The sequence below is a fragment of the Antechinus flavipes genome, chromosome 3 (assembly GCF_016432865.1).
Source record: "Antechinus flavipes isolate AdamAnt ecotype Samford, QLD, Australia chromosome 3, AdamAnt_v2, whole genome shotgun sequence".
In the NCBI taxonomy this organism is placed as follows: domain Eukaryota; kingdom Metazoa; phylum Chordata; class Mammalia; order Dasyuromorphia; family Dasyuridae; genus Antechinus; species Antechinus flavipes.
Genome location: NC_067400.1, coordinates 281,520,305 through 281,535,538, shown reverse-complemented (window position 1 = coordinate 281,535,538; position 15,234 = coordinate 281,520,305). Strand labels below are relative to the sequence as shown.

The following is a 15,234-nucleotide window of genomic DNA, read 5'->3' as shown; positions in this document are numbered from 1 at the left end:
GGTATTGGCTAAGAAATAGACTAGTTGATCAATGGAATAGGTTAGGTTCAAAGGACAAAATAGTCAATAACTTTAATAATTTAGTGTTTGACAAACCCAAAGACCCCAGTTTTGGGGATAAGAATGCATTATTTGACAAAAATTGCTGGGAAAATTGGAAATTAGTATGGGAGAAACTAGGCATTGATCCACACTTAACACCATACACCAAGATATGGTTCAAAATGGGTTCATGACCTAGGCATAAAGAATGAGATGATAAATAAATTAGAAGAGCATAGGATAGTTTACCTCTCAGACCTGTGGAAGAGGAAGGAATTTATGATCAAAGAAGAACTAGAGATCACTATTGACCACAAAATAGAAATTTTTGATTATATCAAATTGAAAAGTTTTTGTACAAACAAAACAAATGCAGACAAGATTAGAAGGGAAACAATAAACTGGGAAAACAGTTTTACAGTTAAAGATTCTGATAAAGGCCTCATTTGCAAAATATATAGAGAACTGACTCTAATTTATAAGAAATCAAGCCATTCTCCAATTGATAAATGGTCAAAGGATATGAACAGACAATTCTCAGATGAAATTAAAACTATTTATAGCCATATGAAAATATGCTCCAAATCATTATTAATCAGAGAAATGCAAATTAAGACAACTCTGAGATATTACTACACACCTGTCAGATTGGCTAGAATGACAGGGAAAGATAATGCAGAATGTTGGAGGAGATATGGGAAAACGGGGATACTGATACATTGTGGGTAGAATTGTGAACACATCCAGCCATTCTAGAAAGCAATTTGGAACTATGCTCAAAAAGTTATCAAACTGTGCATACCCTTTGATCCAGCAGTGTTTCTACTGGCTTATGCCCCAAAGAGATACTAAAGAAGGAAAGGGACCTTTATGTGCCAAAATGTTTGTGGCAGCCCTGTTTGTAGTGGCTAGAAACTGGAAAATGAATGGATGCCCATCAATTGGAGAATGGTTGAGTAGATTGTGGTATATGAATGTTATGGAATATTATTGTTCTGTAAGAAATGAGCAGCAGGATGAATACAGAGAGGCTTGGAGAGACTTACATGAACTGATGCTAAGTGAAATGAGCAGAACCAGGAGATCATTATATACCTCAACAACGATACTATATGAGGATGTATTCTGATGGAAGTGTATTTCTTTGACAAAGAGATCTAACTCAGTTTCAATTGATCAAGGATGGACAGAAGGGGCTACACCCAAAGAAATAACACTGGGAAATTAATATAAACTGCTTGCATTTTTGTTTTTCTTCCTGGGTTATTTATACCTTCTGAATCCAATTCTCCCTGTGCAACAAGAGAACTGTTCGATTCTGCACACATAGGTTGTATCTAGGATATACTGTAACCTATTTAACATGTATAGGACTGCTTGCTATCTGGGGGAGGGGGTGAAGGGAGGGAGGGGAAAAATCGGAACAAAGATAGTGCAAGGGATAATATTGTAAAAAATTACCCTGGCATGGGTTCTGTCAATAAAAAGTTATTTTAAAAAAACATATTGAGAAAATGTTACTTATTCCTGTGTTTTCTAGAGTTTTTAACTGAAATTCAAATAGTATTTGTTAAAAATATTTGTATTTATTGTTATAATCATATGCTTCTTGTTTCTTATTATTAATGTGATCCTTTATATTGACTATTTTTCTAATGCATTAAAATAATCTTGAATTTCTGGCTTAAATCCTACCTTGTTATATGGCATGATCTTTTTAAATATATTTCTATTGTCTCTATGCAAAAAAAAAAAAAAGAAGAAGAAGAAGAAGATACAATCTTGGTCACACTCTGCAGTACCACATGTACATTCTGTACTTTCTACCCCACTGTAATATTGGTCCAGAAGAGGGAATAAATATGTTTTTTGCTCCTTGTTGCCACTTCCAGTTCTGTTCTACTTCCCTTCAGTTAGTGACCTTTCTTTGCCACTATGCTTCTATAATTCCCCCCACACCTCTGCCTCATCTTTGACCTAGAACTTTAAGAATACATTTTGGGATTTTGGTAAAACTGGTGAGAATTCACCATACATGATTTGGTCCCATCAGAATACTGTCCCATCATCTTCATGCCATTGTACCCTGAATATACTTTTCTTGTTACTCCCATACTCTACTTTTCTCCTCTTGCTGCGAGAATACTCACCAAATCAACACCACCAAAATGCTACTTCCTGGCTGCCATTAACCTACATGTATTTTATTTCCTATTAAAATATAATCATCTTGAAAATGACTGAATAGAGAAAGCTTTACAGCTGAGCACTCCCAACATACCTCTCCAAACAACTTTAAAATAACATTTCAAATTGAATTCTGGAGCAGAAGAGACAACAGAAGTTTGGAATGGGACATTTTTCCAATCCAAGACAAGTTGAGAGGTCAGAAGGAGAGATCCAAGACCTTGGAATTGGAGCTGGTCCAGAGCACATAAGGAGCAAAATCAACTATGGATCTTGGAGGCAGCTGTGACAATGACAACAGGAGTTTTGGAAATTTTCAGTACAAAGATGGAAAGGGGATTGAGCAACTGTTCAGAAAGAGATTACAGAGGACCCCAGTATTAGCAGTGGGTTGTTTGGAAACTCCATTGCCCATACTCACTTTAGGTCATAGTTCCAGAAAGGAAAGGAGTCTCATGGTCAGAAGGGATCAAGGATTCTTTCTGGGTTGAAACCAGAGTATAGATCAAAAGAGCAGTTGCCATAACTCTCCTAGATCATAACATCTTAGAAGCACTGAAAATTTCCAAAACCCCATAACTAGCTCCGAAAACAGTAATACAAAAATTTTGAAGATTAGATTAGCCCTGTTCCCCCTCCCCCTGTAGGTAAGCAGAACCTGATTTCAACATAAAGTTCAAAGCCAAGAAACAGTTTCACAAAATTGATAAACAATTACAATAGAACTTGAGCATAAAAAGCTATTATGGTAACAGGAAAGATCAAGACAAATTCAGAAGACAATGAAATCAAAAACTAACAAAGCCTTAAAGAAAAATAAAAATTGAAATAAACCCAAAAAGAATTCCTAAAAAAGCTAAAAAAATTTTTTTAAAAAATCAAATAAAAATGCTAGAGGAAAAATTGGGGGAAAATGATAATGATGCAATAAAATTATGAAAAACAATTAATAGGCACCATAAAACACCGACGAAAATAACATCTTAAAATTAGAATTGAGTACACAAGACATCAAAAAAGAATAAAACAAAGTCAAAGAATGAAAAAGATAAGAGAAATGTAAAGTATCTCATTGGAAAAAAACAACTCTCCTAGAAAATAACTAATTTAAAAATTATCTTAAAGTTATGATTAAAAAAAAGAATATAGACATATTTCAAGATATTTAAAGGAAAAAAAAACTGCCTTTATCTTTTAGAAACCAGAAGATAAAATAAAAATTAATGCAACACAGGGCAGCTAGATGGCACAGTGGATAGAGAACCAGTCCTAAAGTCAGGAGAACCTGAGTTCAAGTCTGAGGCCAGATTTGGCCTTCCTATCTGTGTAACTCTGGGCAAGACCTCAACTTATAAAAAAAGAAAAGAAAAGAAAAGAAATGGATTCAACAGATATACATACACACATATCACTAATCACCTCCTAAAAGAGATCTCAAAATAAAAACTCTCAGGAATATTCTAGTCAAATTCCAGATTTGCCAGGTCAAAGAAACAATATTACCAGCAGCCAGAAAGAAATCATTTAAATATTATACAGTCACACTAGCCTCTGCAATAAGAGTCGAGAAAGAGATTAGAGGAATTAGAGTAGGCAATGAGGAAACCAAACTATCACTCTTTGCAGATGATATGATGGTATACCTAGAGAACCCCAGAGATTCTACTAAAAAGCTATTAGAAATAATTCATAACTTTAGCAAAGTAGCAGGATACAAAATAAATCCCCATAAATCCTCAGCATTTTTATACATCACCAACAAAATCCAACAGTAAAAGATACAAAGAGAAATTCCATTCAAAATAACTGTTGACAGCATAAAATATTTGGGAATCTATCTACCAAAGGAAAGTCAGGAATTATATGAGCAAAATTACAATAAACTTTCCACACAAATAAAGTCAGACTTAAATAATTGGAAAAATATTAAGGCTCTTGGATAGGATGAGCGAATATAATAAAGATGACAATACTCCCTAAACTAATCTATTTATTTAGTGCTATACCAATCAGACTTCCAAGAAAATATCTTAATGATCTAGAAAAAATAACAACAAAATTCATATGGAACAATAAAAAGTAGAGAATCTCAAGGGAATTAATGAAAAAAAAATCAAATGAAGGTGGCCTAGCTGTACCTGATCTAAAATTATATTATAAAGCAGCAGTCACCAAAACCATTTAGTATTGGCTAAGAAATAGATTAATTGATCAGTGGAATAGGTTAGGTTCACAAGACAGAATAATCAACTATAGCAATCTAGTGTTTGACAAACCCAAAGATCCTAACTTTTGGGATAAGAATTCACTATTTGATAAAAACTGCTGGGATAACTGGAAATTAGTATGGCAGAAATTAGGCATAATTTCTTAACCTTAACTTAACACCGTATACCAAGATAAGATCAAAATGGGTCCATGATCTAGGCATAAAGAACGAGATTATAAATAAATTAGAGGAACATAGGATAGTTTATCTCTCAGACTTGTGGAGGAGAAAGAAATTTGTGACCAAAGATGAATTAGAGACCATTACTGATCACAAAATAGAAAATTTTGATTATATCAAATTAAAAAGCCTTTGTACAAACAAAACTAATGCAAACAAGATTAGAAGGGAAGCAACAAACTGGGAAAACATCTTCATAGTTAAAGGTTCTGATAAAAGCCTCATTTCTAAAATATATAGAGAATTGACTCAAATTTATAAGAAATCAAGCCATTCTCCAATTGATAAATGGTCAAAGGATATAAACAGACAATTTTCAGATGATGAAATTAAAACTATTACCACTCATATGAAAGAGTGTTCCAAATCACTATTGATCAGAGAAATGCAAATTAAGACAACTCTGAGATACCACTACACACCTGTCAGATTGGCTAGAATGACAGGAAAAAATAATGATGAATGTTGGAGGAGATGCGGGAAAACTGGAACATTGATGCATTGTTGGTGGAGTTGTGAACGAATCCAACCATTCTGGAGAGCAATCTGGAATTATGCCCAAAAAGTTATCAAACTGTGTATGCCTTTTGATCCAGTAGTGTTACTTCTGGGCTTATACCCCAAAGAGATACTAAAGAAGGGAAAGGGACTTATATGTGCCAAAATGTTTGTGGCAGTCCTGTTTGTAGTGTCTAGAAACTGGAAATTGAATGGATGCCCATCAATTGGAGAATGGCTGAGTAAATTGTGGTATATGAATGTTATGGAATATTATTGTTCTGTAAGGAATGACCAGCAGGATGAATACAGAGAGGACTGGCAAGACTTACCTGAACTGATGCTAAGTGAAATGAGCAGAACCAGGAGATCATTATATACCTCAACAACAATACTGTATGAGGATGTATTCTGATGGAAGTGGATCTCTTTGATAAAGAGAGCTAATTCAGTTTCAATTGATCAAGGATGGACAGAAGCAGCTACACCCAAAGAAAGAACACTGGGAAATGAATATAAACTGCTTGCATTTCTGTTTTCCTTCTCGGGTTATTTATACCTTCTGAATCCAATTCTCCCTGTGCAACAAGAAAACTGTTTGGTTCTGCACACATATATTGTATCTAGGATATACTGTAACCTATTTAACATATAAAGGACTGCTTGCCATCTGGGGGAGGGGGTAGAAAGAGGAGGGGAAAAATCGGAACAGAAGAGAGTGCAAGGGATAATGTTGTAAAAAAATTTCCCTGGCATGGGTTCTGTCAATAAAAAGTTATTATAAAACAAAATTTTAAAAAAGATATCTCCAACCAGTCAAAAATAAATAAATAAATATTATAGAGTCACAGTCAGGCTTACACAAGATTTAGCAGCTACCACATTAAAGGAATGGAGGACTTGCAACATGATATCCTAGAAGGAAAAGGAGCTAGGATTATACTCAAGGATAATTTACCCAGCAAAACGAAGTATAATTTTTCAGGGAGAAAATGTATATTTAATGAAATAGAAGATTTTCAACTTTTCCTGATGAAAATACCAAAATGCATAGAAAATATGACTTTCAAATACAAGATTCAAGAGAAACATAAAAAGAAATTATTAATTATTCATGATTTATTAGTATCATCACACTTTGAAAATCTCCACTCACTGGGACCAGGGAATTATTTACTGGTTGGATTAGCATCTATTGTCATTCAATCTGGATGTACCCTGAATAAAAGGAAAAGAAAAAACTTGGAATGTTTATCATGTAGAAGTTAACTACATTGCAGAAATACAAATATTAACATACACATTTCATTCTGTTTTTTTTAAATGCTCCAAGTTTTCTTTCACCTTTGATATACTTGCCCTTACAAGTTGATTTTCAAGTATGATTAACAAATATCAAAAATGAAAACAAAAAAGAACTGTGGGTATCTGAAAATTGAATCCTATGCTTTGTTTTTTTAAAAAATATATTTATTTTTAATACACATTGCTTTATGAATCATGTTGGGAGAGAAAAATCAGAGCAAAAGTGGAAAACCATGGGAGAGAAGAAAAAAAAAAAAACAAAAAAAAAGAAGTGAACATAGCATGTGTTGATTTACATTCAATCTCCATAGTTCTTTTTCTGGATGCAGATCCATATTCTGTTCAAAGTCTATTGGGATTGTTTTGAATCACCGAACCACTGAGAAGAACCAAGTGTTTCATAGTTGATTATTGCATATTTTTACTGTTATTCTGTACAATGTATTCCTAGTTCTGCTTGATTCATTCAGCATCAGTTTGTGTAAATCATTCCAGTCCTTTCTAAAATTAGCTTATTCATAATTTTTAATAGAACAATAATATTTCATTATCTTCATATACCACAACTTATTCAGCCATTCTCCAATTGATGGGCATCAACTCATTTTCCAATTCTTTGCCACCACAAAAAGAGCTTCTACAAACATTTTTACACATTTTCCACTCTTTTAATATTTCCTTGGGATACAGACCCAGTAGTGCCACTGCTGGGTCAAAGGATATACATAATTTGATATTCCTTTGGGAATAGTTCTAGATTGCTCTCTAGAATGGTTGGATCATTTCACAATCCCAACAACAATGCATTAATATCCCAGTTTTCCTAAATCCCCTCCTACATTTATCACTTTCTTTTTCTGTCATCTTAGCTAGTCTGAGAGGTGTGAGGTGGTGCCTTAGAATTTTTTGAGTTTCTAATCAATAGTGATTTAGAGCATTTAAAAAAAATTATGCAACAAAATATTTATAGACTAATAACTTTTAGGAGTTGGTTACCATCAATACTGTACATTTTTACATTTTTATCAAATATATAATTTGAGTTACAAAATAAGAGCATGCATTATTACCTCCAAGAATACCATGGACAAGCTTTTTTTTTAAATCCCCAGTGTTATAGAATGTTAAGTGGGAATAGTTTTATGTACAAACATTAACTCCATCAAACAAAAATCCAGTTTCTTTTGGCTGTTTATAATTCAAAGAAAATTTTCAAATGACTAAATCTAATCCATGAAATTTTTCTAAGTCAGTTTGTGATGTTGAAAGGGTTTGCTCAGAATATGTTTGTGTGTGCGTGTGTGTGTGTGCAAGTATGTGTTTTTTAGCTGTTTAACTTCCTGTACAAGGAGAAATAACATTTCTCAATCAGGTTACATAATTTGGAATAGGAAATTCTCTAAATGTTCATTTTCTACTTTCATCATTTCTTTTGGTTAGCAGTAATAACATTTTCAAAACCTATTTTCATTTAAGTTAGAACTTGACTTTAAGATCTGTTGTGTTTGAATGGCAGAAGATTAGAGCATTTTGAAAATATGACTATAGATGGCTTTAATTTCTTCATCTGAATATTGTCTGTTAATCTATTTATTAATTGGGAATGACATATTAAGTTGACACAGTTCTTTATATATTTTAGAAATAAGACTTTTATCTGAAACACTGGCTGTAAAGATTTTTTCCCCAGTCTTGTATTCCCTTTTAATCTTGTTTCTATTGGTTTTGTTTGTGAAAAACCTTTTTAATTTCACGTAATCAAAGTTGTCCATTTTGTCTTTCATAATGATCTCTAGTTCTTCTTTCTTCATAAATTGCTCCCTTTCCCAAAGATCTGATAGGTAAATTATCTCTTGTTCTCCTAACTTGTTTATGGCATTATCCTTTATGTCCAAATCATGTGCCTGAATCCTGTTTTCTTCTCTCTTCTGGGCCCTCTACTCTCACTTTAATTAGTTAATTAATTGCCCAGGGCAATTTTCCCCACCTTTCAGGAGAGCAATAACTCTATGTTGTTTCTTATGTGAAACTATCAATTAAAAAAAAATGAATTTTACATTGCTGACAACATGTAAGAAATGGGCTAAATCACCCTCCTTTCTAAATGAACTGATAATTCCTTTTGAATGAATTGACTTAGAAAATACAGTTCAATCTTAGACATTTTAGGACATTCTTTCTCTCTTTTCCTCTCAATCCTAACTCATTCCTTGCAAATCACCAAAAAGACCACCATCACCAGATCACAAAACTGAGTCAGATGAGTTAATATTTCCTTAAGAAGAGATATATGTCCCTCAGCCACAATGCTGGTTTCTTCTGGAAGAATAGCTATTCAAGCCAAATGACCCTATTTAAAAATTATTTAATATACAAAATTTCCAGTCCTCTCTGGTTAGAAAAGTTAATCAAACAAATAGAGAGTCCTACTACTCCCAAATCTAAAAGTTATAGTTGATCAAAATAGAGGTTGAATCTGGTGTTTCTCCTCTAAACAGAGATTCGAGATTTAAGTTTCATTAGAACCTAGGCCAATAACAACTGAGAAATTTTGCTGTACAAGCAAAACTGCGGCACTGTTTTAACAGAGAAGGTTAAAGTTTCCTTTTCTTTGAGTTACAACTTTTATTTATTAATTTATATACATAGACATATTGGAAGAAATAGTAGCAAGAATGCATTAGTTTGTGAGCTTTATAGTGGAGTTTTATTTGCATCTAAAGGAGAAGAAGATAAATTTTGAAATATTTAATGATTATATTTTTTAAAGATTCTATTTGTCAAAAATAATATGATAAATTCTAAATAATGTATGACATTAATACCATATTACTCTCTATATTCAATTTATGTTCAAATGACCCTGTTTTTTCCATATATTATGTAATATTTTCTTGATTACTGTGAGATAAAATACTACTAAGCTTTTTTTTTAAGTTTAAGTTTTCTTTTGCTTTTGAAATAAAAAAAAAAGAATGCATCTCAACCCATTCTCAGAGAAAGAGAGAGAGACAGAGATATAGACAGAGAGACAGAAAGAGAGAAACAGAGAGACAGAGACAGAGACAAAGAGAGAGGGAGGGGGAGAACATTTTTTTAAAAGAATATAAACACTTTGATGTCAGGATTTGCTTTGCTTGATTGTATTTCTCTTCCCAGAACTTGGTAAAGTGCTTGTCACTGGTTAGTGCTTAACAGATGTTTTTTCACTCATTCATCAATTTGTGTAACAATGTGCTTAGAATTATTTTACATAGGTTAAACATGACCCTATAATTTTGTTTACATTGATTTATCAAACCATTTCTTCATGCATAATAAAAAAGAAAAATTTAACTCACATAATTATTATGGATTCCAAATATTAATGAAGTTTATTATAAGTAACTCAAATTAGAACCTTATGTGTGTTAATATTGATTTGATTTTTTTGGATCTTATTTATACAATTATAGATAATCTTATAGGAAATTTGTCCTTGTTTTGCAGGTACCATATTGAATGAATGAATGAAGGATTTATTAAGTATTACCATACATGAAGACTGAACTAAGCTTTGGATATACGGGTAACCAAAGTAAAATAGTCCTTCCCTCATCTCAAGGAGCTCCCATTCTTATAGGGGGAACAAGAAGGGGGAGAGAAAACACACATGGAAAGTTACAGCTGCAAATTAGAAAGATCCCATAGTTTTGAGCAGAGGTATCAAAAATGTTGATATATGCGGCCCATAGCACTCCCCATTGCAGCCTGAACCAGATTAAAGGGTAATTGGGAATTGTTTAACAATATAAATAAAAATACAAGAGGACAGAGAAAACATTTATATGTGGTTCTCTAAGTCTATGTGCCCCAGAGGGATTCTTATGTATGGTTTAGTGGCCCTACATTTCTATTTGAGTTTGCCTTGCCAAGGCAATAACAAAGCAGATGTTAATGCCTTTTTGTTAATGTCATTTCTGCTGATAAAATCATAATAATTTCTTTATAAAGTGATGCCAAATTATTTCATTAGTTCATCAAAAATAATTTTATGAAAAGTTGTATATTAAATTCTTCACACAGAACATAAAACAATGAAAAAACATTTTCCTTTTTTTTTTAAGCAGTGGTTTCCCAAAACTACAAAAATGTCAAATTCTTTTGTTTAAACAAACTAAATAATTTCTTTGTCCCTTGTACTCATAGCAAACAGATTTTTCTGCCTTCCCTCTTGTTCCTGGAGGAAAACTGCTGGAGGTGCTTCCTAAATAAATAGGCCTTAGTATGAACTCTGTTCAAAATGATGTGCTTCTGAAAGCATTTATTTTTCCTCCAGGTATCAGCTGACTCATTTTAGATGATTTTCTCAGCCTGAATACTCAGAATGCTAAAGATATGACATCTATAATAACTGATTTTTAAACACAATGAAAAAAGAAAGCAGTGCACTAGAATAGCAGAACTGACAAACTTTCACTGGAGAATACTGAGACTCCAGTAGGTCTCCTAGGAGTCAGTCTACTGTACCCTATAACATTCCCAAATATTGCCTACAGTTCTGAATTATCCTCTGCTGTATATATTTTGAATTAAGTGAAGTGAGTGACTTTGGGAAAGATGTCAAAATAGGAATAAATCTATAAAGGATTTAGAGGGGCATTTGTTTGAGTCTATAATCATCATGTTGCACCTTAATTTTTTTTTTTCATTTGGGAGTTGTCAGTTGGTTTTGGCCCAGATATTCAGCCCTTTATTTCTTCTTTGCCTTCACCCACCTATTGCCAGAAAACCAAGAAAGATTAAGGATGAGATTTGTATCTGATAAGACATTAGGTAAGAACTCTTTATATTCATTTTTTCCTAAGTTTGTGATTAAGGAGGCTGTCACAGGCAACTAAAACCTTAACAGTGGCCAAAAATTTGGTAGTATGACCTACCTTTGTTTTATGGCCTATTTTTTCTCCACAAAGAGAGTTTTTGTATAGACTACAGTAAGCTCTTCCTAGAAACAGGGAAAGGCATGAAAATGGTAGAGAATAGAACTTGATTTCTCTTTACATTATTTGTTACTGGAAATGAGAAAGGGTGGTAGAATAATCTAGTCAAACTAATTTTTAGATGATTAGTATTGGGGGGTGGAAGGAAGGGTGCTAACAATATAGGGAAATCCACTTCCTGAGGGTGAGAGTGGGATAGAATAGAAGAACTGAAATCTTTTAACCATCAACAATTCCTGGTTTATCTATCAATATGGTCCTAAATTTACTCTGCAAGAAAAATGGAAGTCCCACCAGTCAGCTTAAATACAGATGAATTATAAATTGAGAATAGAAGGTTGAACCTGCTAATATTCCCTAATTCTAGTCCTCTACTAATATTCAGTGATGGGCCCACTCCTCTTCTCTCTTTCTATTCTCTTTGAGATAATCTATCTCATCTATTTCTGTGGGCTTCATTACCACCTCAGCAACATGCTATATATACCTCTGACTGGGTCCATCACAAATAGCCTCAACTGGATCCTCATTGCTAATAGTCAATCATATTATAACTCCCTTATCAATTCACTATCCCACTCTTCATAGAGATTCTTCCAAAATTTTTTATCCCTCTTCAAACCTCCTATGGTACATTTATTCCTCAGTCTCTCAGCTGAGAACTTTTACTCATATTTTACAGAAAAAGAAATTGAGGGATTTTGCTGTGAACTCCCTCTTCTCCTCCTTTCATCTCCCATAACTCAGATACCTTCTGCCACTTTCTTCTCCTTTACCCCTGCTTCACATGATAAAATGCCCTCACTTCTTACAAGGCTAATTATCTATCTGCTACTTTAAATCAATCTCTTTCCATTTTCTTCTCCAATAGGAATCTTCCCTGTTATCCCCCATCTTTCAAATTATTTCAAAATCTTTCTCCTTCTCTACTGGCTCATTTCTTACTGCTTATAAATATGCCTATGTCTTCCTTATTTTGAAATAGATCTTTTTATTGCCATTTTTAAAAATTTCCTTCACAGGCTAATTTTACAATATTTCAGAGTCCAATTCTTTTTGTACAGCAAAATAATGATTTGGACATATAAATTTATTTTGTATTTAATTTATACTTTAATATATTTAACATATACTGGTCATCCTGCCATCTAAAGGAGGGGGTTGGGGGAAAGAGGGGAAAAATTGGAACAAAAATTTTGACAATTGTCAATGCTGTAAAATTACCCATGCATATAACTTGTAAATAAAAAGCTATTAAAAAAAAGTACAAAAAAAGAAAAAAAGAAAAAAGAAAAGGTCGTTAACAATAGCTTCCAGTTTCTGTCTTTTTAAATTCTTGTAATTTCTCACAAGTTGGCTTCTGACCGTATTCTCCTGAAACTGCTCTCTCCAAAGTTACTAATGATCTCTCACTTGTCAAATGAAATGTTCTTTTTTCAATCCTCACTCTCTGTGACCTCTATGAAATTTTTCATATTGTCAATCATTGTCCTTGATACAATCTTCTAGGTTTTTCAGGACATCACTCTCTCCTAATTCTCCCATATATTTGATTGTTCTAGTTCTGTTTTCTTTGCTGGATATAACTCTGTCCTGGGCCCTCTTTTTTCTCCCTCTAGATTACTTCACTTAATGATCTCATCAGATCCCATGGATTTAATTATCATATCTATGTTGATGATTCTCAAATCTACCCCAATTCTGCCTCTGTTTCCCTGATGACCTCCAGTCTCACATCTCTGATTGTCTTTTAGATATCTCAAATCAGATGTCCCATAAACATTGTAAACTCAATATGGCCAAAATGGAACTGTTAGAAATCCCATATAGAACCACTCCTTTCTTTTCACTCTTTTCTTATTATGAGGAGACACCTTGTTTTCCAGAGCTAAGGCCCAGTAAACAAGCTGTGCTCTGAGCCTGGCATAAAACTGTTATTTGAGCTCATCCAGAGGATGAGTTCTGCTGCAGCTAAATCAAACCAGCCTCCGGCAGTCCCTAATCTTAGGCAAGCACCTGCAGGAACCACATTCCAGTCATGAAGCCCTGCTATGAATAGACTTTGTGTCACTAGGCAAACTTGCCACATAGTTGCCATTACATCTCATAGTTGCTGTTATGCTTCATTCCTTGATTCTTTGTCTTGCCATCTCTACATATTTCAATGGCTCACTATCATGGGTCTCCTTGGTTCTAGACCAGGCTGGTATAAGTATCTTGTTTCTCTTCTGCAGTGGAATAAAGAAGCCTTTTTTCTTTTCTTCTTCTTCTTCTTCTTCTTCTTCTTTTTTTTTTTTTGCCTATACTATCATGAGCTCTTTGGTATTTTCTTTTATTTTTCAGAGTTGACACCTATAACCTTCCCCTTCACCTTCCCTATTCTTATAGAAGACATATCCATCTTCCCAGTCTCATAGGCTTTAATCTAGGAATTATCCTGGATTCCTCAATATCTCTCACCCCTCACTTTCAATTTGTTCCCAAGATCTATCAACTTCACCTTTGAAACATTTCTTGAATATACCTCCTTTCTTCTTCTGACATTGACAGCATTCTATTACAGGCCCTTATCATAACATATCTGAATTACTGCAACATTTTGGCCTACTTGAAAGCTCTCCCCCATTCCAATCTAGCCTCCATTCATCCATTGAAATGATTTCCTAAAGTGTAAGTCCAATCATATCACTTCTCTACTCAATAAACTCCAGGGGCTTCCTATTATTTATAGGATCAAATATAAAATGCTGTTTTTTGTCATTCAAAGAACTTCATTATCTAACCCTCTTTTATCTTTCCTTTTTTTTTTTTTTTTTTAATATCTTCTTCCCTGGCTAGTAATTTTCCATCTACTGACACTGCAGTTCTGACTATTCCACAAACAAAATGCTCCATCTCTTGACTCTGGGCATTTTCTCTAGCTGTTCCCCATGTTTAGAATACTCTCCTTTCTTTGTTCTGACTACTGCTTTCTCTGGCTTCCTTTAAGAATGGGCCAGAAGAAACAAGGTACTAAGTGGAACTAATAGAAACAATGCCTGTGTTCACACCTTTAGAGAGCTCATATAAGCAAGAAGCTCTTAGGCCAGAGAGCATTCTGGGAGTCAACCTTTGGGAGATCATGTATAAGAAGCAGACAGAGGTTCAGTCAGAAGTTCAGCTGAAAAGATTGAGAGGGGAATGTCAGTTCAGTTGAGGAGAAGCCCTCTCTCGGAGACGCAAGCAGATTCAGCACTCTGGGAGATTGAGAGCCAGAAGCCCTCTCTCAGAGGTAAGAGATATTCATTCCATCTTCCACCTTTGTGCTGGCTGGAGGCTGAAGAAAGCAGAGGCAAAGGACAACTGCAAGAGCTCTTGGAACCAAGCAGAAAGATAGGCCTCTAAGAAAAACTAACCAGGCTATTTTGGAGGAAGCAATAAAAGATCTGAACTTTTAATACCTGGCTGCATTTGGATGATTATTACTTTTAACTGAAATTAAGTCTGCCTCCAGAAAACCTCCCCAAGAAATTTGCTCCCAGAGAACGATCATATATTATAAAAAAGAAAAGAACACCACATTTTGGCGCCCAATGTGGGGCCAATTCAGATCCTGATTCCAGTGGAAAAGCCTCTGATCCTGATCCAGTGGAAAAGTCTTCTTGACCCAGAAATTAGGGTGAGTACAACAAAGAAATTTTGTTAAAAGAGTTAAAGTAGAATTTCATCTAAGATAGGACAGATATTTAGAAAACAGCCTTCTGTTTCTATTCAAGGAAAATGTTTAGAGAGCAT

The 15,234-nt window shown here is 34.0% G+C and overlaps 1 protein-coding gene across 1 annotated transcript in view; it reads right to left on the bottom strand.

Moving 5' to 3' along the window:
* Positions 1-6,290: 6,290 nt before the first annotated feature.
* APOO (apolipoprotein O) overlaps positions 6,291-15,234 on the bottom strand; it is an 88,643-nt gene continuing 79,699 nt past the window's right edge. Inside the window, exon 9 of the mRNA XM_051985105.1 lies at positions 6,291-6,394. The gene's annotated coding sequence lies outside the window, so the exon portion shown is untranslated. The remainder of the gene's footprint in view (positions 6,395-15,234) is intronic.